Raw genomic sequence first — 22,547 nt, forward strand, 5'->3', positions numbered from 1 at the left:
CTAGGAGGAAACGGAAGCCTGCACCGGCGATTGGAGACTGATGTGTGGGTCTAATGGATTGATACCATTTTCATAAAATACAAATAAGAGAGAAAATAGCTATGATGGGAAGCAAGAAAAAAAAGAACAACTAATTACTAAAAAGGGCCACTTGGCATCAATTGTTAATGTTACGTTGCTTCCTCCTCACCCCCCGCGCCCCCGCCTCTGCCGCCCCTCTCCCTCTCCCCCAATCCTCTGGCATCGAAAACTGAGCTGACTCATTGTATATATTAAATTATAGTAATAAGAATATTAACCTCATTGCTTGAACTCTGACCACACTTTGTCAGGCCAGATCTTACATCTGAAATTAACAGGGAGACATGAAGGATAATGGAGATTTCAGGAAGAAATGAAGTGCCTGAGACAAAGTAGTAATTCTGTCTTATGCACCTGGATTCCTATTTGTGTGTGTGTGTCTCTGTGTGTGTGTGTGTGTGTGTGTGTGTGTGTGTGTGTGTGAGAGAGAGAGAGAGAGAGACAGAGAGACAGAGAGACAGAGACAAAGACAGAGACAAAGACAGAGATTGAGAGAGAGTCTGTTTGCCAGATACGTTGCTGTCGTATACACTATCTCCATTCTTACAAATACCTTATGAGATGAGTATTATAGTATTGTTCTCCCTTGTAGGTAAGGAAACGGAGTCAGAGAGGTTATGAACCCACCCAAGCTTGGGCCTTCCCAAGTTTAAACCTAATTAAAGAAGAAAATAATATTTCATTTTGAAATTGTTTTACATTTACAAAAGAGTTGTAAAGATAGTACAAAGCATTCTCTTATACTTTTCACCCAGCTTCCCCTAGTTTTAATATTTTGTACCACCATGTGGACCTAACTTTAAGAGACTCATTGAGATATAATTCACCTATTTAAAGTGTAATTTTCAATAGTTTTTAGAATATTAATAGATATGGGCAACCATCACTCCAGTCAATTTAAAAATAGTCTGTCCTCACAAAGAAACCCTACACCCATTAGCTGTCCTTTGCTTTCCCCTGCTCCACCCACCCCATCCCTAAGCAACCACTAATCTATCTGCAGATCTCTTGGACATCGCATACAAATAGAATCATATAATATGTGGTCTTTTGTGACTGGATTTTTTCACTTACCATAGTGTCTTCTAGGTCCATTCATGCTGTAGCACACATCATACTTCATTCTTTTTAATGGCCAAGTAACATTCCATTGTACGGATATAACATTTTGTCTATTCATTTGTCGGTTGATGTGTATTTGGGTTGTTTCCACCTGTTGGCTTTATGAATCACGTGGATCTAATCTCAGTGGAATCAAAATGTCCACTATATTGCTGACAAAGCTGATTGAAGGACATAATTTTAGCTCTATAAGGACCCATAGGGTGTTCTAACCCATCATTCCTATATTAAACTGACTTATCAATCCAGTTGCTCACTAAGGCCTTCCCATGAGGCAAGCCCTTAAACACATGGCAGAGGGCAGCAGTCCAAACATGCATGTCTTATGGACTTGCCATCTCCAAAAGAGAGGAATGTAATAGGTAATGCTCAGTTTCTTCTTTCAAACTCGTCGATCAGGTAATTCGACCCTCTTCCTTAGCAATCAGTAGTGAAGAGAGATGGCTTAGATTGGATTACCCCAGAAGCAGACCCTTTAGATAAAGATGGGAGTTTGAGTAGTTTATTTGGAAAGTTCTGGTAGAGATCTAGAGAAGCGAGACACGGAAGGGGAGGCCACCAATAAAGAGTTCACTTTTTAGCAAGTTAGCATTGTGAGTAATTAGGGCACGATCAATGTATAACATGCCTCAGAGTCATATCAACAGAGGAGTAGCTTGTAGGGTGTCTATCCATCAATTCCCGTCAGTCATTGGGAGTGGGGCAGTGAGTCCCCTGAGTAGCACTTCCAGGCTACTGCTCAAGGGACCAGGCATAGAGTAGCAGGTGCTTGTAGTAGGAAGCTGTGCGACTGGAAATGGTGAAGCCAAGGGATGTGGCGGAGCACCGACAGCTACAAGGGACTGGGGGTGTTGTTTCCATATTAAAAGGCAGAGGGAAGAAGAAGATGGCTTCCACCCTGATAATGAGACTTTCCAAGGAAACATTGACTGCTGAGTATCGGAGGCAGTCATAGCTCTGCCATTATTTATCTAAAAAATAAGGACTAATTCTGTGTTCACGAAATCTTTGATAATTAAAATTGGAATCATACATGAAGCAATATCCTGGTCCAATCCTGCCTTCTTTCAGCTTATTGCACCTGAAGAGATTTCTGCCTTATAGAGAAATATGTTAATATGTGATTGTGGTATGGTACAGAGAGTACATAGCATGGAGACTGATGCTCCTGAGTTCAAATCCTGACCCCAACATATAGAATCTGTGTGCAAATTGTTTGAGAAAACTTTTTAATCTCTGAAAATAAGTTCTCTCGATCCATAGTTGCCCTCACCTCCACTCCCCAGTCTGATAAATTAAAGGAGATGTTTGACGACATTTAGCACAGTAGCTGGTTTGTAGTACGAATTCAGTAACTAGTAGTTTTGTTTTTTTCCCATTTCTATTTCTTACTGGGAGTAAAGAAGAGATGCAACAAACAAATACATTAACTCATTCAACAAACATTTATTAAACCCCTACTATGTGCAGAATTTTATTGCAGTCATCAAGTTATAGTGACAAAGAATGGAAATTTCCGCCCTCATGAAGCCATCACTCTAATAAGTCACAAACACTGGGATCCTGTATTTACATGTCAAGTCTTATTTTTATTGTCTGGAAAAATAAGGTTCAATTTTTGTTATTCATTGGGCTTTTAATTTGTCAAAATGTAAGCCATATCAAACTGTCCCCAACTGTTCTCTCTTCAACTTTAATCAAACATATTCTGAAAAGTATTTCTCATATCTTTCTTTGATGTTGCATTAGTTGGAATGCTTTTGGTCCCGAGTGACAGAAACCAAATTTGAACTAGTTTAAGAAAACAGAGAATTTATTGAAAAGAGAGAGTGAATAAAAAGCTGTGGAAAAAGCAGAAACAGCCGGACCTCCAAACAGCTGGAACCAGGGACTGACACCCTAAGCGGAATCACTGCCTCTCACATCTCTCCCTTGTGGCAGCTTTATCACCCACACTGCAGTGTGGCTTTCTCATGGCTCATGGCTCCTGCAATTTACATCTTGCAGCTTTAGTCACCAAAGAGACTAACCCAAATCTCCCCAAATTTTCTCATCCAAAATTCCCGGGGAAGAGACGGATAGTTTCAGCTAGTCACGGGGATTTTCTATGGGATCATTCAGCTTTGTAGTTACATGACATTTCTCATGGTAATTATATGGCTGGGGGATTATGAATGCACTCCCAGATTCTCATAGGTACCTATAATAACTGTGAAGACACAGAACCCCCACAAGACCGATTCTTACATTGTGGGCACCTTTTTGGCAGGAGGCATGTATAAATAGCAGCTCTAAGACATGGAGAAATGAATAAATACTAGAGCTAATAAGATGTGGCTAGAAGAGGTGTCCATGAGTAGATTACTTCCTGAAAACTGGTCAAATATATTTAAAAAAAAAAAACCAAAAAACATTAAAATGGATTATTAACCATCTATGTGTCAGAGAAGTAATAATGTTTTTATAGCACATATTAATGTTTTTGAGTGCTTCCAGGGTACTGTAGAACTTCGAAACATTTTCCAGTTTCATAGAATTAATTAGTTCCCCCTGTGGAGCAGCTCAGGAGTAATATTGCCATTTTGGAGATAGACTGATTAAGTCGAAAAGGCAAGGGGTGTTGAATTACTTATATTTTCAACATGCATGTAGCAAGCACTCACTCCATGCATGACTCTGGAGTGGGGTTATAAAATGATTGAAATCAAATCTCTTCTCCCAAGGAACTTATAGTCTAGTAGGAGAGGCAAACTTGTCAACTGCTAGGTCTAATAGAAATCAACATAAGGCCTAGAAACCATAGATAAATATGATAAGCTAGAGGAAGCTATGTGATAAGGCTGGGAAGAGAGTTAAATTGCAGAAGCCCATGAAAACCGTAAGGGATTTGGTCTTCACTATGTGGAGTCATCATTAAAATTTATATATATAGATAAATTTTTATGAATTCATTTAAATAGCTAGTCCTCCAATTAAAACAAACAAACAAACAACAAAAAAATTTCTCCCACCTCCTATCTCTAACATCTATGAATCTATACTTTTTCCCTAAGAGTTTATTTTTCTTGTTTCACTTAGCATAATGCCCTTGAAGTTTATCCATGTTGTCACAAATAGCAGAATTTCCTTCTTTTTTATGGATGAATTTCATTCGTGTGTGTGTGTGACATTCTCTTACTCTTATCCACCCATTCATCAGTGGACACTTAGGTTGCTTCCATGTCTTGTAAACAAGATGCAATGGACATAGGGGTGCAGATGTATTATCAAGATAATGATTTAATTTCCTTTGGATAAATATGTAGAAGTGGAAATGCTGGATTACATGCAAGCTCTATTTTTAATTTTTCATGGAACCTCTATTCTGTTTTCTATAGTGGCTGCACCAATTTACATGCCCAGCTAGTCCTCCAATTCTTTATGAAATGATTTCAATAAATGGAAGAAAAATAGATCCATTTGCCTAAATCGTTCAAACGATGAGCTAGTTCACTAGTTTACTTTGCCTTATGAGTTCTGGACTAAAATTTATAATATCATATGAATACTTGATTGTATAATGAGCAATGCTTAACTGTTCAGGTTTTCATTACCCAGAGGAGGATTGATTCCTATTGGGGCTTTCTCTGTGAACCCAACTGCCATGAAGTGAGGAAATTATGAGAGGCCTATGTGGAGAAGAGCTGAAGTCCCTGGCTCTTAGCTGTTGTTGAATGCCAACAGCTAGCACTGTCTGCAAGAGATGTGAGGGAGCCATTTGAGAAGCGAATTTCCCATTTCTGAGTTCAATGACACTAAGCTGACACTGAGTGGGCCAGAATTGAGCCTTCTTCCCTTAGCTTTGTCCAAATTCTAAATTCAAGCTAATAAAAGATTGTTATTATTTTAAGCCAAGAAATTCTAAGGTGGTTTGTTATTAAGAATAGTTAACTGGAACACCTTGCACAAAGAATTCATGACAATAACATTTTTTCTTTTTTGCCTTGATCCCATTCATTCATTAGACAGCAGGATTTCAGAAACTCCCATTATTCAGATTTCAGAAACTTAACTCAGGGGCTCAGAGGAATGCATTTCCATTTCTTCATAGCATTTCAAAGGGAAAATACAATTAAAAATTCAAGGAATTCTCTTTTACACGCAATATTTCTGAAACATGGATTTTAAAATGATGCACTCCTATTTTTTTTAAAAAAAGTTAAACTGAAAACACCAATAAATTATATTTGCCTCTATATTTATGTAACATTTGTAACATACACAGACAAGTGTAACAAAATCTCCACCTCTGACCCAGAGGAGCCACTATTGTAGATGTGAAGGTCATTGAATCTCCTGACCCTTCAACATGAGGCTTTCTTCTTTAATTCACTAATCAAAAGTCACAAAAATAGCTCCTGATACCTCCTCTCTCCTCTTCTTTTTTCATTGGCCATCAAGAGAATGTAGAGCAGCAACCAATTAGCTCTTCATATTAAACAATGTATTTTGCTGAGCTGAACTTGACTCCTGGTTGCTACAAAACAAATCTAAGTTTATATCAGAAGTAACAAACTCCATGCCCTGTCATTTGTCCTTTTTATAGCATGGGTGATACCAATAGTTAGCAAGACTTGTTGATGATTATATGAAGCAGAAAACATCTAAGTCTAGAGATTTCCTGTGTCAATCGTTAGAAATTTTTTTTTAATAAAAAGAAAACTAAATTAAAAACAAATCCCACTGCTTTTGATTACTATACAAATTTTTAAAAAGAAATTCATAAACCCAGTATTAACAGGGATAAATACTGTTACTACTGGACTGCATTTTACTCTAGAAATGATTCTAAATGCATACATATGTAAATAGTGCATTATACTGTGAACTCACCTTTATACATTTAATGATTGCCAAAAAAAAAAAAATACTGAAATTTTACTATGTACTAGACACTATATTAAGTGCTTTATAAATACTATTTCATTTAAAGCACAACAACACTGTCAGGTAAATAACATTAACCCAATTATACAGTTGAAGTATTGGAGATCAAGGTCACAGCTAGCAAGTAGAAATGTCTAGCTCCAAACTTAGATCTGTCAACTCTGAATTTTAATTTTTACTATTTTTACTATTACATCTGATTTTTCCAAATAAAATTATATTTTAAGCACCATTTATGACAGTATTCACCTATTCACTTACAACAGTTTTATGTCTGACTAGTGTTCCATTTATAGCTTTTAAAAATATTTCACCATTCCTCTCTTGTTAGACATTTGAGTTTGGTTTTGTTTGTTTTCAATTTTCTGCCAGCATAAAATAACACTGCAATAAATATCTTTGTAGATAAATCTTGTTGCACATCCTCAATTTTTTCACCAGGATGAAATTTCTAGAAGTAGAATCATTGGGACAACGGCATGCAAAAAGTTTATGCTTTCAATAGTAATGCTAAATTTTCTTTCAGAAAAAATATGCCTAATTAGATACCTGCCAACTATATATACCTGTCCCTGAGTCCTAAATCCTCATTAAGAACAAACAAACAAACAAATAAAATTTCAAACAACAACCTTTTCAATCATAGTATCATCTTAGATATAGAAGATATCTTAGGAATCATTTTTTCTAATCTATACATTCTGGACTTTTTTCATAGTGCATTCCTGATCTGAGATGTCTATCCTTTATAATTTATAGGAAGTGGGGACAGAAAATAAAAAATGATTTTAAATAGCCCTAAACTACAAAACACGTTTATCTCTCAGCAATGAAATATTACCCAAACTATTCTAAAATTCTTCCAGAATAACAGAGTGTCACTGGAAATGAGAAAACCTTGGCAGACTTTCAACATACCTGACACAGGTCACAAAATGATAAAGATTTTTTGTTCATTCTCCACCTGGAATGGGTTTGCTCTAGGTGTTGGCAGCTAAGTACAAATCTCTTGCTCTATGCAGTTGAGCAACAGCTTGATTTTGTTTGCCTTTGGGAATTCAGCAAAAAGAGGTGGAGTGGTCAGTGGGAGAAGATTGCTGCCTAGAAACAAAAATAAATTAGATAGTTTCACATTTCTAGGTCAGAGGGGCTGTGAGTATAGCTATACATGTCCTCTCCTCCCCCCAGACATAAAAATTTCACCACGGAATTTCTTTAATTCTAGAGACACTGGGATTTAGCTTTGTTTGAAGGAGAAAATGACCTTCAACTGTTAAGCTTTCCTTGAATACCCATTAGATACAAAACAATGCTTGATGTTGCAGTGGAAAGCACAAACACACAAAAAAGGTAATACTCGTAGGTGAGTGAAGCAATAGAAATCTACAAAATATCTATAAATATGCAAGTTCTGTAAGTAATTGGCAAATACAACTGTGACAGCAAAGAGAAAGGAAAGATTATTTCTGTCTGCATTCTGCCTGGGGTAAGAAGTGCGGGGTAGGGGTGAACAAGTCTAAAAAAAGGTGGTATTTGTAAATGCTAGGAAGGCCAGTTCCACTGTACTAAATTATTTTGTTTTCGTTTTTGATGCAGATCTGATCGTTTTGATCATGAAATAAGAACATTACTAAATCAATAATTTGCTTTAATTTAAAAACACGCACACACTTTTTAAGAGGCCTATAGACTTCATTTCGTCTGCACATTCATAGTTATCCCTGAAGAAGAGGAAAAATTAAATTCTTCTAACACCTTTTGCTTTGCAAAACCAGACTGGTTGGGGTTAGGGATCAAGGGCCATGACTCAGTCCCAAAACTTTAGGCTTCAAGAACTGCAGGGGATCATTCTGGGATCTGATCATGGAGCCTTCAGTAGGGACATCCCACTTTATTCATCCTCCCCACAAAATAGCCTAGTGCAGTACTTGGCACCCAATAGGCAATCATTTGTCGATTGCATTTTAAGTATCTTCCTTTTCCCCCATTAGAGGACAGTCAACCCAACCATGTTATGCTTCTTCTGCCAGCTTAATTTAGCTCTGATCTCAGTACTTAGGAAAACAGAAGAAAGAGTGGGGCTGTGTAGCATCCTGAGAGTGGAGCTATGCAAGGGGGTGTGAGGAAGGAAGAAGGCGGGGGTGGCAGAGGGGGCTAATACTCCCACCTCAGCTCATCTCCTCCCGCAGCAAACGCTCAGCCTCCGCCCTCTCTTTCCATTCCGGACCCCCACCCGGGAGGTGAGAGGGCAGCGCCAGCGAGTCGGTGGCAGGGCTCTGTCACGTTCATTCCCTGCTGCTTTTCTAGTCCCCAGTTTCCTCGCCCCTCCTCCCTCCTCCCCAGCCGAGGTTTGGAGGCGATTCCCCTTTAGTGACTGAGCCGATTGCTTCTGGACGAACGGCGCTTCGCCTCTCTAGCGTCTTTGTCTCCTCCTCCTAAGAGGCTCCGGGGCCCGGCGCAGGGTCTGCAGCAGCCGCCGCAGCAGCTGGAGCCAAGCCGTGCCCTACGAGGCCGCCGGGAGCCGCACCCGCGCTGGGTGGAGGCGCGGGAGGACGCCAGCCGAGCCACGCACTGCCCCGCCGCGTCCCGCGCTCCAGCTGCCGCGTACCAACGCCGCGGTAGCGGCGGGGAAACCAGCCCGCCCGGCCACCCAGGTCCGGGGTGGACAGCGGGGCTAGCAGCCGGGTGCAGATAGCGGCCGCTGCAGCTCTGGTAACGCGCGCACCCCCAGACATACGCACCCAACGCCTCCTCCCTGCGCCACGAGGATGGAGCAGCCACCCCGGCCCGGGACTGGCGCAAGGTAAGGTGCGGCCGCCTGTTGCTTTTCACAAACAGCGGTATTGTCCCTCTCACTGCCAGCGTGCCTAGGCCGTTGCTCCCGGAACAAGTAGAGGAGAACTAGCACACCGATTTTGAGCCATGCCCCAAATCCCCGCTCCCTTTGGCGCAGACCCTTGGAGAGACACCTCCTGGCGAGGGGAAGTCGACCCTCTGCTCGCGTGCAGCCGGCTGCAGTGCGATAGTCTACAAACTTTTGTGCCCCCCTCCTTGCGCGGTGCTCACCTCGTGCAGTGCAAGTTGCACGTCTAGTTCTCGCGTGCACCCTTCCCCCAGCACCCCCCTCCCTTGCCGTATACATCTGCCCATTTCTCTCTGTGTGTTTTTGCCCGTCGACTTTTCACTCCCTGCAGCTCGCGCTAGAGAGGTGAGGGTTTGGGACCCAGCAGTGCTCATCCTGCCTGTAGGAGCTGGTTAGGAGCCGAGATGGTGGAATAGGAGAGGTGGGAAGTGGAGGAAGGCTGCGGCCACCCCTGGGGCTCTGTCCAGAGCGGCGGGAATCGCTTCATCTTGCATATGCCACCCCCAACTCGGTAATGAAACCCTTGGAGGGGCTTGCGGCTGTACGCCGTGGGAACGCCAAGTGCAGATCGGGTGGGTGAAGTAAGTGGTTTTGGGAGGGAAACGGTTGCTGGTGGGAGTAGGGGGGGGAAGCTGAAGCTCGGGGATAGATCTGGTTGAGCGGGAACCAAAAGCCTCTGCTAATGTGTGAGATGGGCCAGCCCCAAGCAGTCATCTACCTGATGAGGAGGAAACGGGATTTGAGTCCGGAGGGCGCTGGCCCCGGCGGGTAAATACAGATGGGGGAGGGGCTGGGTACCTGGGGAGGCACAGGAAGGCGGATTGGAGACCCGGAATGCCGGGGCCCTGGGGGACTTGGGAAGGCCTTCTGGGTGACTGGCAAGGGGCGATCTCCCTCTCCAGGAGAGACAAACCCCCCAGGGAGCTTCTGAATGCGTTGGTGTCTCGGGAGGTGACTGAGTGGTTAGATCATGGACCGGGGATGCTTTTCCTGGCTCTAAGAGGACCGTAGTCCTCTCCTTTCTCTGGCACCGGCTTCCACACCCTTCCATCTCCGCAGCCGGGTCTGCAGACCCACGCCCACCTTTCCTGCGGGGCGCTCAGGAGTTAAGGATGTCTCCATAGCCGCAGGGTGGGAAGGGGATTCCTGGCCCCCAGAGGGAGCGGTGTGTGCGAGGTAGGAGGAGAGTCCCCAGCGCCAGGCGAGTTGACAGGGGTCCAAACCGGTTGGAGGAGAGCGCTGGGGCAGGGACTACAGTAGGGGCCCCCTTTCCTCACCTCCCCTCTGCGAATCGCACCTGGGTGGAGCAAGGGAGTAGCAGAGACCCATGCTGAGCCCAGAGGTTCGTGAGCGCAGAGTTGGACAGCTAGGGGGGTGTGGGCATCGGGCGAAGGAAGACCGGGCTCCCAGACCTGGGCGCCCGCGCCGTAGGTGCGTCTGTCCGCCTTGCAGTCTCTAGGTAGATCCTTCCGGTTGTTCCAGACGCTTTGGCGGATGCCAGAAGGTTAGCCTCTTTCCTCCTTTGCACCCCAGAAATCTGGGATGGAAGAACATTTGCGGGAGGGGGCCTAGGCTGCTGTTGCAAAGAAGGGACACCCTCTCTCCGGGCTCCATTTATCCTGGTGGGGAATATCCTGGGCTGCAGAAAGCCCGGTCGCACCTCATTTAACCCTTCCCACTGTGAGTTGGTGCACGCCCCTCTCCAAGCAGCGCCTTTGGCTAGGCGTCCGGTTCTCGGTTTCTTACTGTAACTATAAAAGAAGAATGTGGAGGTTGCGTGGATCTGGAACTGAGTCAAACCCTCTGGTCCACCCTGTCCAAACCTCCCACGTACAGGCTTTTAAAAGGGGCACAACCGTCTCTGCGGTTTGCCCTGTAGACATCTCCTGCTCTCCCGTACCAGCCGTGAGAAAGCAGAGCTCAGCGTAGTCCCCTTTGGGAGCCCCACGCCTTGGCCCTTCCGGAAGAGACGTCGATTCGCCAGGGCTCTGGGGAGGAATCCTGAGTTCGGTCCTCCCATCCTGGGGCACCCCTGGAACAGTGAGTTCCCCGTCGCCCCGCTGCAAGCTTCAGAGCCTCAGGAGCGGGAACGGGGATTCCCTCCGTGGAGGCTCCGGGGGCAGCTTTTGAGCACAAAGGCCACACCCTCACAGGCCAGGCATCGGGGGAAAGAGCACTGGCTTCTTCCGAATTACCTTGGATACCTGAGGTAGGACCCCGGAATTAAGTCCCTCATTTGGCCAGATTTAGCTTCCGACGCCCCAGGGCCCATTTCTTTCCGGGTGCTTATCTCCTGGATTTGTGCTCAGGTCACTTTCCTTGCCTAGAAACAGATTGGAACGTGTCCTTTGCGAACACTTGAAGGAATACTTCATATCCGCACTAAGGCGTTTTGTTTGTTTGTTTGTTTGTTTTTTCAGATTGCTGAGCTATTCTGGGGAGAAAGGTAGTAGTAATAATAATAATCAGCGCTAGCATTTATTGAGCCCTTTACTCTGTGCCAGGCATTATTCTAGATATTTTATATACACACTTCTTTAGTTTCAATGCTCACAACAACCCTAGAAGATAAAGTTAATTTTCCCATTTTATTGGTGAGAAAACTAAGCCATGGAGAAATTAAGTTCTTTGCTCTTAGTCATCCAGCCAGTAACTGGTGGGGCTGGTTCCTTTCATGGGCAGAGAACACTGGGTGTGTCGGTAGCTCCCAGCCCTGTTAGATACTAAAGACCCTTTATCCACAAAGAAGACTGGATGAGGCCTCCGCCCTAACTCCAGATCCCAAGGGTATACTATAAATGCCAGCCCTTGCCTGTGAACCCCTGTGGCTGTGGCACTGGGGAAATTGATGGTACACCTGGCCTTCTCAGGGTCTGTTGGGATGCACCTTGGGTAGAATAGGATCCTCGTACTGGAAGCAGACTTAGGGAACCAGCTGCTCGCACTGGTCTTCTCTTCTGAACCTTTTGGTAGACGTTCCCTTTTTAGATGAGAGGAGAAATGGGAGGAGGGATCCAAAAGTGAGCAGAGATTTGCTCTGTGGTCACAAATTGCAGAGACTGTATTCTGCAAAATCCTTTTCTAGTGATTGGACCACAAAATAGTAGAGCTAAAGGTATCTCAGACATCACCCCTCCCAATCCAGGGGCAGAGAGGAGATATGGTGAGTGCTCAAGGCCACTCAGGTGTTCCTAGTGTAACTGGTACTCAGAACCACTGTCTGCTGACCTTTGGTCAAATAAACTATGTTTTTGCATAAATACATTGTGTTCACTGCTGCTGTTTCTCAGCATCTTAAAATTAATTAGAGGAAAATTAAGTAATTAGGAAAAAACTTGTTTGTTAAAAAAAGACTATTTTGCTAATTTTTCATAAATGCCTCAATGAGTACAATCAAAAAAAGTCACTATCATATAATTGACGAGTGTGCCTCTTTTGCAAAAGATTGCCATAGAATATTTATAAGCCTTCGAATCAACAAAAATCACCTAACTCTGCCACCTTTTAGATGATTCTAAATAAAATCAAATGGATTCACCATCACTTTAGTGAAGTTCTTCTGTCAAGTTGAGTAGGGCTGTCCTGCTCTGCTCCCAGGTATTTGTGAAAATAAGAGAAAATGTAGTACATCAAAGGGAAAAATCCTTTTGAATTCAATGAAATGATTTGTTATTATTTCTTCTGGATTTCTGAACATTGGGTGAAACTTTAGGCTGCTATAAATCTGAGACAAAACTATCTTTCTAGTGGATACACTTGGGGTTTAGAAAGGGGAAAACTAGTTCTTTGCCATTTTCTTACCCACTTTAACAAAGGGGACTTTCGCCATAAACTTAGGTATTCCATATACTGCTAGGCATTCTTATAGGACAGAATTCTGGTTTCTAAGAATATCCATGTCTTTTCTCTGTAGCTACAGTACCAAGATGTCCCCCCTGGAGCCAAACCAACAAAAAGTCAGCTGGAGCAGTTAGAGAGGAGAACTGGGAAAAGCCTGTTTCTCAGAATCACATCAGAGTGGTAGGAGTTACAGGCAGATGATGGAGACTCAGTGCACTTGTGTCACCTGGAAGAGGATTTTCATCCCTGATGCCCTGACAAGCAGTAACCAGGGATGGAAGAGGAAAAGGTGAAGGTGAAGGAACAGAGCTGTCAGGAAGGCAAGGAGTTGGGGAGGTGACACATGGTTGATGAAGGGCTTTGTGTGACAGAAATGGCCATAGAGAGTCCACACTAAGAGATGCTCATCTTCTTTCCCTCCTGCCACCACCTCAATCTTCCTTCTGTGTTGGGTTGGTTGATCTGAATCCCAGAAGCCTCAGTTATATGAAGGAAAGCATTCACTTTCTGGAGAATTCATTAGAAATGAGCATTGTTTTTACATTAGTAGGGAAAAATATGCACAGCTGCCTCACTCTTCATGGAGAACCATTAAAAATCATCCCGGAAGGGTAATCTTTTGAAGGTGGGGTGCAGGTTTAGTTGAATTATAGCAGTGTTAGAGAACATACTGCTGTAACACTGAAATCGGGTATGACGAAATCTAAGGGAAAAAAAATGGTCTGTCTTTTAGGAACCACAGGAAGAGAATCTTTTTGTACCAGTGCATATATCCTGATTCCCAATTCCTAGCTTTTTCAGAGGTGATAGGAGAGTTAGCTATATCCTCATCCTAATGATATGATAGTAACGGTGATCCACATCCTCTTTATTTCTTTTACTCCTGTGTGGTGTAGTGTTGAAGGGTCCACACAACACTTCTGTTGGGGCAATTCCTTAGGCGCGTGTTTATCTTAAGTCATATAAATATGAGTTTGCTGTCAGTTAGAATGACAATTACTATTAAACAAACTGCTCCGGGAAAAAGGTTATAAAAAAAAGAAAAAGTTTTATTCAGAATGCAATGAATAAATATGTTTATGCAATATGTAGTATGAATTAAAATTCTCAGATACTTAAAAATAAAAAATAATAAAAAACCAGAGCATCTGAACTTGACCTATTTTTAATAACAAGAAAAGCCGAATAATAAAATTCTGTGGAATTTGAAGATATTGGCAAGGGAAAGGCAGTAGAACCTGAGAAGCTTTACTCTAATGGACTTTATTTTAAATAAATATATGACATCTTAATCTATATTTAGATTTGAATAATTGATAAGATTAATAAATTTTGCATTTTATCTGCAGATTGGGACTTTGATGAGTTTTGTTCTACAAGTGGTAGGGAATGAGGATGGAAGCTCTTATATTTATATTCTAGTTATAGTCATACATGCTTTATAAAAACTTAGTGAATTAATACCTCACAGCATGGCATACGAAATGGCCATTTTTAAAATGAGAATAACATCTGTAATTTTCTCAAGAGCTTTTGGACTTGGAACATACTATTTTCCCAAAGGGGATAAGTTAACAATAAAGGCCCTATAATTCATTTAAAATAAATAAATGAGTAAATATTTTAAAAAACCAACTTGGTAAAAACATTTTTTAAGAGAATAAATGAACAGATGAGTGAAGTTTATAAAATTCGTGGTTTCATTTTATCCTAAGCATTTTGAGCTGTTTTTATGTTAACACTAGTCCAGTGCAAAGTGTCATTACATTTTCAGACAGCTTTTAAACAAGGATTTGTCTCTTTTATTAGAAGTAAAATGGGAACAGATATAAAAAATAAATAAAATATTATGAGTCATTCTCAAACATGGAGTAGTTCACAAAACTGTTTTCAAATGCAAATTGGTTTCCTTTTTTTCCTCTTTTTCCTTCCTTCCTTCCTTCCTTCCTTCCTTCCTTCCTTCCTTCCCTCCTTCCCTCTCTTTCTTTCCTTCTTTCTTTCTAGGTCATCGATAGATTCTCAGTCTGCATTTAAGTATTCAGTACCTTGCTCAGAGAGATGGCTGTTTCAGAACAAATATTTCCCTGAGTGAGACCAGGGAGAAGGTACAGTGCATTTACAGGTTTGTTTAAAGCTAAAACACGAAGTTTGTGAAGTCACACCGGCTTTCCTTCTAGTCTACTAACTCCTGTTTACGGAGGACTCATCCTGTTAGCAGTGACTAAGCAGTATACTTTCCTTTCGCTAGACTGGGAATTTGTACACTGAGAAGAACCCTGGCCCAGTCTGCTTCCCTAGGCATCTGGTCATCAGGGATTATCAAGCAGGAACATTTTCCATCATTTCTACAAATTATTTCAAGCTTGGAGTTGCAAAGTTATGTAGTGTTTCTTCCAGGAAGTGTTTCATAGTCATTTATTTGGGTGGTCAGTCTGTTTTGCTTCTGAAAAACACTTTCTAGAAACAAAATTAATAACCTTCCCTAATGGAAGGAATATTGTAGATTCTTGGTACCCAAAGCATCTGTAACAAATCCCATACAAGAGGAATGACTGATAGCTAGCCAGGTAAGGAGGACCAAAAGAGAGACAACAGAGAAACATTAGAGGGTGAGGGTTGGAGAGAAAGGCGGAGAGGGTGAAACAGACAGGCCATTAGGGAAAACAAATCATCCAAGGGAACAAAACCCAGCAATTAGCACAGGAAGATCAAGAGATATTTGATAGTAAGCCTAAAATGGAGGATAAGAAAAAGAAAGGCATAAAAATAAGAGAAGATAAAGAAAGCTAATGTGAGTGATAAAGAAGAAGAGTTATACGAAGAAAAATAATGTACCTAAATAATTTCTCATGGTCTAGATAACTCAAAGGCAGGCTAGTTCCTTAGCCAGAGGACATGGTCTCTTTCTTTTATATTCCCCTGTCTCTTGTTAATATGGCTTCTCAATCACCAAGCCAAGGGCTCTTAATTTTACTTATGCCATGGTGCCCTTTGGTGGTCCAACAAGCTTGGGGACCTCAGAATGATGTGTTCAAACACATAAAATGTAGTACATAAAATTAGAATACAAATTTTATTGAGACAATTGTACATAATATATAAAACATTATGACCTACCCATGTCCTTATATAAGATCTAATGTTGAGACTAATGGCAACCATCATTTTGAAGTAGGGATGAGCATAAATGCTACTGTGAGATCACTGTAGCGACTGTATGATGTTATGAAAATATCTGATTTATGTTGTTGATAAAATCGCTGGTACTGCTACTGCATTTGGAGTTTGTGGCCTGCATTTATAATAAAATGAAATGCTAAATTGCGCTCAATGTTAGGAAGCAAATTTGGGACTTCTTTCCATTTAATTTCATGGATCCTTTAAATTCTATTTATAGATGCCTTGGAGGTCTGTGACCCCAAGAACTCAAACTAGGGTAAGCATGTAATTTACTATCAACAACTAAGATACTTTTGAGGATGAAAGGAATCATCCCTTAGTTGTTACCCTAAGACAGTAGTTGTGAATTTGGGATAGATCTGGGCAAATTGTAACATAAATCCTGATAGCACCTTTTTCCTCTCTGAGATCTTTCTTCCCAGATCAGTTTTCACTTCTTTAGCTCAAGGAATTGGCTTTCTCTTCACCCATTCATAGGGATGATGGTTGTGGAAACTTACAGGATTGAAAGTGGAGAATAGTTTTAGCCAAAAGAGGGTGATATGTTAGGGACATGGATGCCTTTGTAGGAACTGGAAAATGGACTTCATCAGAGCAGGAGCAGCCTCTGATTCCTGGGTAGGTGAGCATTGGCTTGCACCTCAGTTCCCAGTGGCCATCTTGGCCAGATGCCCTGTAGCCTTGGCCAATTTCACCTGAAATGAGGCTGAATTATCAGGCTACATTGCATTTCAGCCAAAAGTTTTAGCTTCCCCTCCAACAATTTTTTTTTTTTTTTCCCAATGTAAAGCTACCACAATGGCTTTTAAAGGTTTGCTTCCTTTCCCTGCCCACTTCCTAGGTATCAGGAAATGGCCTCAGTGCAGGCAGGTGGATAGAGACCCATGGGAAAAAGCCAGGATCTAGAGAATTCTTAAACTGGATAATAAGGCTTTAAGAGGGGACTGTGGTCATGGAGTGTTTCCTAAACAGATGGCTCATATTGTCCTGTGTCGGGGGAGGATGACAGGATGTCCCTGCTCCCGGATATCACCATATTTTTGTCTGTTCTAATTGATGAAGTGGAACTTGCTTAGTAGAAAAAAAGGTCTTTAAAAGGTCTTAAAAAGAAAGCCTTTGACTTTGCAAGGGGAAGGCTACATCTCAGAAGACATACTCCACGCGCATATAGAGTATTTGACTAGAAACCAGTCAGCCTGGTTCTAGTTTCGGCTTTGGCCCTAACCAGCTCTGTGGCTTTGGGCTGGTTAAGTTGACTGCCCCCTGCTCCACTTCTCAAATAAGAGGATGATTGGAAGCTACATAGTTTCTAAAGCCCCTTCCAGCTCTATAATCTGTAATGCAAGGATGTGTCAGGCATTGTTTTATTTACACTCCATGTGATGTCTTCTCTGTTCAGGCTGGTTCGAGCCCACTGTTTTACTTAGGCCTTGCAGCCCTCACATGCCACAGATCCAACAGTGACAGAAGGACACTACAAACCTGAGGGTCTATGCTACCGAGAATACTTCTGGGAGCCTAGAATAAGGGAAGCCTAGAGTGGAGAAATGGAGGCAAGAATAGCTGATAGAGAAAGAGATCGAGAAGGAAAGGAGTGGAACGATTGATAACTTTCTGGCATCAATAACAGTCACTCAGGAAAGATATAGGAAGATGAATATGGCTTTCTAAAATTTTGGCTATGTGTCCATCTTGCATCCATAATCATGTCACTCCCTACTAACAACTTTTAAATGACTCCTGGTTGCATAGAGGAGGATTATATCCTTAGTATGGTTTAATGGGTCCTTCCTCACCCAGTTCTATCTGTCTCTTCATCTGTCATTTTCCTTGGCATATTCTACCCTTGGTGTATTAGAGCTGGCGTGTTAATACTGGTTAGCACTGGCAATTGTCCATATTTTTTCTCTCCAACTCTGCATTCAGTGATATCATGTTGGGAGCTTGGAATCAGCTACAATAGGAGTATTTACACCATGGAAACTGACAGACATTACAAATTTACCAACACACAGCACTTTATCTAAAGACTTGTAGTTCCTACAACAGAAAACGCTCTTTCCTTTCTCCATTTGGTTTGTCATTCTCTGTCTTTCCCTTCTTCTCTCTTTCTCTTCTTCTCTCCCTCCCTCCCATCTAACTGCTCTTCCCCCTACCATTCACCCATCTATCCAGAGGTAGCCAGACTTGTTTCCCATGTCTGTCTCTTCTTCCACTTACCAGCTGTGGGAACAACACTGGGAAAATTTCCTGACCTTTCACATGCCTCAGTTTTCTCTTTGTAAAATGGGTATAATAAGACATAGTCGTGTGGTAATATGTTAACATGTATAAGGCACTTTGAACAGTGTCAGGCACATGGTAAGTACTAGTTAAGTCTTTGTCTTTAGGAATGATCACAACATTACTAATTGGGTACTATGTGCCCAGCAGCGAATATGCACATGTGCAAAGGGGTTCAATAAAACAAGCACAGGAAAATGTTCAAGAACCTGAAACAAAGCCTAGTTAGTTTTTCCAGAGATACCAGAATTGACTTCAAGGATCCAGGGGCATTTGAACTGAATCTTGAAAAGACTGATCATGTATACCCAACAAACTAGAAAGACAGATAGAGGCATCCCAGGAGGAGGGAAGTCGTGCGAGCACAGGCGTGGAAGAGGAAACAGCATTGCATGTTTGAGTTTTTGTAGATGAGCATCAGATCATGGAGGCAGAGGAAGGGGGTCCTTGATCATATTTGAGTTATGGCAAGATCCACGGAAAAGTGAGCGACAGTGTCCTCTTAGCTCTCTCTGTTGCCTGTACCAGTACGAGTCACACCGTTGGATTTCCCTAAAAAAGTCAGAAATCCAGATTTTTATGTGAAAACTCCTAATATTTAATGGTAAAATTAATTCAATTTAAAAACAAAACACATCCACAGGCTATATTCAGCCTCCTGCAGAGAGTGGAGCTCTAAGTTCCCAAGCTCATGTAAAGGTACGATCTACAATTGGAATTCCTGGTTTTGAATATGATTCTGTCATTAGCCAATAGACCACAGGTAAGGGTCCCTTAAGCTTTCTGAGCCCTGGTTTTCTGCCAAATGGCTATCATGTTTCTTGTCCTATACACCTTGCTGTAAGGAGCCTTTGGGCTATGGAGATAAAAGTGATTGCAAAGAACCAGACATGTATTGGAATTATTTGTAAGCCCTATGTGCTGTGGCAGAGCCACACACACAGAACAGTCCTAAGTCTGATTTGAATCACCCAAAAATATCCAAATACCTCACCTGCGTTTTTAACTTGAACAATAGATGGGAAAAGAGAACTATAGGAGTATTTTTTGCCCTTCCTTCTGTTAAAAACATCACAAGGAGCTTGGCATTCTGTTTTGGAAGTTTGTATGTCAGAGAGCCAGCTAAGAGTTATTGATGGCTTCTGAATGGATCCAGGATCGTCGGGGAAAAGGTGCATTCAGCCTCTATGTGGTGTTTGTTGATTGTTTCTTTGAGATGAGGGAAGATTTTCTACGAAGAAGTCAGCCTCACTAGGTGTTAGTCCAGGTCATTTCAAAACTGTACCTAAATTTGTGAAACTTCCTCTCTTTTGATCTTTTTCCATTTCTGGCTTTGATCATGCAGGTTTTCAAGGAAATGATCAAACCTCAGAAAAGTCAAACTATTTCTAGTTGAGGGACTGAGCTTGGTGGATGTTGGCTTTCACACAGCAAAGAGGTGGATATACACCCAGCCTACTCCATCAAGCATGGTTGAAAGCGCTGTGTAATTGCAGCTTTGCAAAAACCTTAAGCTTATTATAATACATTGAATCTTGGTGTTATTCTGAGTTTGTGTTATCTTTATATGTTTTGTTGTATTGCCTCATTGAACTTGATCATGAGAAGCTTCAAAGATGAAGGCAAGCCTTGAAGGATGCCTGACTTACAAAAGCACATTAATTATGGATTTTGGTCACACTGCAGAAATCTTACCACCTCTACTTCAGGAGCTGACCTGAGCCTCAAGAGTCCAGTTCACTCTCCTCTAAGTCCCAAGCCACTTGGGCCCTGAGGACTGAGGTGTTTGATGCTTCTATAGCTCTCATCCCCTGTTGGTGTCTGGGGCCCTGCGCCCACTACCCCTGAAGGAACCAAACCCCAGAAGAACCAATGTCCTACTTTCTGAGATGGATCAAAAACACTTAAGTCTATTGAATTAAAATTATAGGTGAAATCCCACATTTGATGTTATGGAGGTGTTGAAGTGCTAACTCCTAAGGTGATGGTATTTGGAGGAGGGGCCTTTGGGGAGTAATTAGATTTAGATGAGGTCATGTGGGTGAGGCCCTTATGATGGGATTAGTGCTTTGATAAGAAGAGACACAAGAGAGCTTGCTTTATCTCTTTCCACCCACACACACAGCAGAATGGCCACATGAAGATACAGAACATGTCCAGCTGCAACCTGAGGAGAGAGCTCTCACTAGATGTTGACCGTACTGACACCTTGATCTTGGACTTCCAGTCTCCAGAACTGTGATAAATAAATTCTTATTCTACCCAGTCTATGGTATTTTGTTATGGCAGCCCAAGCTGACCTATATAGGAGGTTTTTATATAGATTAGCCTGGATACCTAGCCACCTTGTGAAATAGTTCTTTGAGCAAAGATATGCCTGTTTTTGTGCCACTGTACCTAATGTTCACCACCAGCCTGGCACATAGTAGGTACTCAATAACTACTTGTTAAATGAATGAATGAATGAATGAACACTAATGAATGGACTGAAAAACATCCCATTTATATTTATAAACAAGTATTTGGAAAACAATAATCTTGGTTTGAGATTAAAAACCAAAAATTTGGTTTGAGATGTTTTTATACATATGTATGTGTATATATGTGTCTCTATATACATATATACTCATATATATAGTGTGTGTATACACATATCCACATATACATACACACACACACACACACACACACACACACACATATATATTTATTTATCACCAAGCTGTTAATAGCCTGCATTTTTTTTCTAGCTCACCCCATGGAGACATAATGATAATAAAATAAATACAGTCAGCGTGGTTTCCTATTTACCCAGCATGCAAGCAAATGACTGTTTCTAAGCATTTACAGTTTCATCAAGGTCTCCTAGAACTATTCTCCATAAAGCGATGCTGAATTGAGCTGCTGAACTACCCAAACCTAATGAACTTAAGTTTACCAAAATCAAAAAGTCATTTATTTATAACAGAACCATAGTACCTTGATATTGGAAAGGACTTTTGAGATCCCTTTTCATTTTAAATACCCAGTGGGCAGGTTCCATAGAAGGATGTGATTCTTTTGAAAAAAATGGTGGCTTTGGGGTTCTTTCTTGTCCCTCTGAGAAATCACTCAGACACGATGTGGAATTTGCTCCATGGCTTTTGCCATTTGAGAATGGGGAAGCTATTTCCTCAAGGTGCTATTCATTTTTATTCATATCTGGGTGCAGATGAGTTCACAATGTGTGGGTGTGGGATTTGCAGAGCCTGAAATTCTTAGGTAACAGTTGGCATGCTGGTCGTGTAATGAAGAATATGTATTGACAATATTAAATTGTGCGCTGAATCTCGTTTTTGGTGTTTAAAAAAATGAACAAAATTTCTAAAAGCGACAACATTGTTTTTATGCTGGGGTGTTTTTCAATGTTGGGACAACAGTGCTGAGAAATATGGGCCTCCAATATGCGTCACTTTCTTCTGCCTAGCTTGATTTTACTGTATAAGCCCAGCATAGCTTTCTTTTTAAGTGGAAGGTGCTGTAGTGTTTCTAAATATACATTCATATTGTACTCAACTGACAGATGGAAGTAGCTTCAGTAATAACAGGCAAGATTTTAATTCACTTCTCATATTGAAGGTGAAAGAGTCAACTGGTTTCTAGAAAAATTAATGGTAATTTATTGAGTTACTAGGAAGTCACTGCTTGCTTCCTAAGCTCCAAAACCTTTAAGTCATCATCAGGTTCTAGGGCTTTCTCTTGTGAAACTGCACCATGACTTCTTTTAAAAAGCCATGTTCCTTTCTCTGTCTTTTCTTTGTGCTGACAACAATAGAGAGGAAATACAAAGAAACCTTCTATTCAGTTGTGGGTGGAGTGGGAAGTGTGAGCATGACTGTGACCAGTGTAAGGTAGTAACATTTGTGGATTCTACAGGTAGTAGATGTCTCTAGTTAAAAACACATGGATAGTCAGGATCTTAAATTAGTAACATAATGTTTAGGTCAGGGGGGTTTAATCATTATTCCTTTGGGTGGTCTAGGGACCTATGTAACCCTTCTTATTTTTTAAAAAGTAAAATTAATATTTTGAATTTATTTAAATATAAAAATTGAAATACATAGGGTTACAAAGAAAAAAGAAAGTACACAAAACACACTGATTTTCACAGAACTTAGAACATTTTGCATGACATATCGCTGCCCAATCTATCAAAACTATTTTTAAAAATTAAATAACACACTTCAATAGTTAACATTCATTAGATGTGTTT

General features: G+C 41.5%; 1 protein-coding gene across 4 annotated transcripts in view; it reads left to right on the plus strand.

Annotated features, from left to right (window-relative positions):
* Positions 1 to 8,500: 8,500 nt before the first annotated feature.
* The window catches only part of LRRC3B (leucine rich repeat containing 3B), an 81,864-nt gene continuing 67,817 nt past the window's right edge, over positions 8,501 to 22,547 (plus strand). Inside the window, exon 1 of one of the 4 annotated variants that reach the window (XM_011358962.1) lies at positions 8,501 to 8,932. The gene's annotated coding sequence lies outside the window, so the exon portion shown is untranslated. Of the gene's footprint in view, positions 8,933 to 9,403; positions 9,569 to 9,784; positions 10,056 to 10,875; positions 11,202 to 22,547 lie in introns of those variants that run through there. The other 3 variants (XM_023529552.1, XM_023529801.1, XM_011359035.1) reach the window with 3 other exon arrangements.

The sequence above is a fragment of the Pteropus vampyrus genome, unplaced genomic scaffold (assembly GCF_000151845.1).
Source record: "Pteropus vampyrus isolate Shadow unplaced genomic scaffold, Pvam_2.0 Scaffold1, whole genome shotgun sequence".
Classification (NCBI taxonomy): domain Eukaryota; kingdom Metazoa; phylum Chordata; class Mammalia; order Chiroptera; family Pteropodidae; genus Pteropus; species Pteropus vampyrus.